The sequence below is a fragment of the Danio rerio genome, chromosome 16 (genome assembly GCF_049306965.1).
Source record: "Danio rerio strain Tuebingen ecotype United States chromosome 16, GRCz12tu, whole genome shotgun sequence".
Taxonomy (NCBI): Eukaryota; Metazoa; Chordata; class Actinopteri; order Cypriniformes; family Danionidae; genus Danio; species Danio rerio.
In genome coordinates, this window is record NC_133191.1 from 38060001 (window position 1) to 38061670 (window position 1670).

The following is a 1670-nucleotide window of genomic DNA, read 5'->3' on the forward strand; positions in this document are numbered from 1 at the left end:
TTTTACAGCACCAAACTGTTAAATTACAGTAATCCGGGATATAACTGTAACTTTACAGTTAAATCAGGTATTTAAACTGCAACCTACTGCTAAATCACAGTAATCGTTTTGCAAATCCACAGTAAAATATAGTTAATTCTACAAGATAATACTGTGAAATCACAGTAACGGACTTTATTATCTACTGTAAAGTTACAATATATGGTTGTAAATTCACAATAATTTAATGTGACAAAACCACAGTAAATTACTGTGAACTACCTCACAATAATTTACTGTGAATTTACATACAGTAATTTACTGTGAAAGTAATGCAATTATTAGCCAGTAATTTACTGTGAATTTAAGGTCAAATTTTTTACAGTGTATGAATTTACAGCCGGAAAAAGATTCTATAAATTTCCAGATTCCATTTTATTTGAGTCATCTCTCTTTACAAGCTGTCATGGATAAACGAAAGACGAAAAAAATGCAACACTGTTTTAAATACAACAACATTTTAAATCATCATCACTTTAAAATTGGGAATAAATTACAATAAACAATTTTTTTTCCCTCATTTTACTGATAATGAGATTTGTAAAGTCTTTTACCTAATTATTAATATAAAGAAGATACAAGTGTAATCAGAGCTTGACATTAACTTTTTTGATCACCAGCCACTTTGTCTAGTCGTTTTCCAACATTACAAGCCACTCGCCATTTTCACTAGCCACAATTTTGTAGTTGGAAAAATATGTCTCATTTGCAAAAAAATTTACTGTGCCATGATAAAATTACTTGATTTAGATTCCATGTTATGTCCACATGCCTCCTAATCCATTTCACTTTTTTTGTGTTGTGTGACCTTGCTCAATGAGCATAAGCAAATGGGTTGTGGCTTCAGTGTTGGATTGGAATTAGTTTTATTTCACATACATTTTCAGGGCTCAAGACTAAGGATTTGTCTTTTTTTAGCCAGACCAAAAAAAAAAAAAAACTTATATTAACAATAATTCCAAAAGAAAGCAGATGGAAAAACATACGGTGTGCGATAATTAAAAGATAATCATGAGAAAGGTTAAAGCAAAAGCAATCTGCTGCTTACAAAAATACCTTTAAAATATCTTGAGCCTTTGATTGCAGCAGGACTGTGGGTGCACAAGTGTCACTTTTTGCCCAGTTTATTTAAAAGAGAATGATGGCACCAGTTGCGTTTCCAGGCATTGATGCTTTGTGTAAGAAACCATTTCTTTTTGAAACTTTTAAACGCATGCGTGCATAACATCACCTGAAATCAGCCTCGACACTGAAGCCCTCATCAGTGCGTCAGGATTGCCTATGTCTCACCGTGCGTGTGATCATCCTCTCGTTATTATTGTCATATCTCATGCTGACCCACTGTACACACTGTTGAACTCTGTTGTTAAGGAAAACTACAATGTAAAAATTACCTTCAACCAGCCAAAGTGGCTAGAGTAAGTGTGTCTATCCCACCGCAGCTAAAATCTTTCCACATTTGGTGTTTGTTAATGTCAAACCCTTAATGTAACTATTATTTCAATGTAATGTTTATTAACGAAATAATACGTAAGAATATTTAAGAACTATTGAATGAACCATAAATGAAGTGTGATTATGGTGAATATGAAGATAAAACTGAGCTTTATAAGGTAAACAATAGGTAAAGT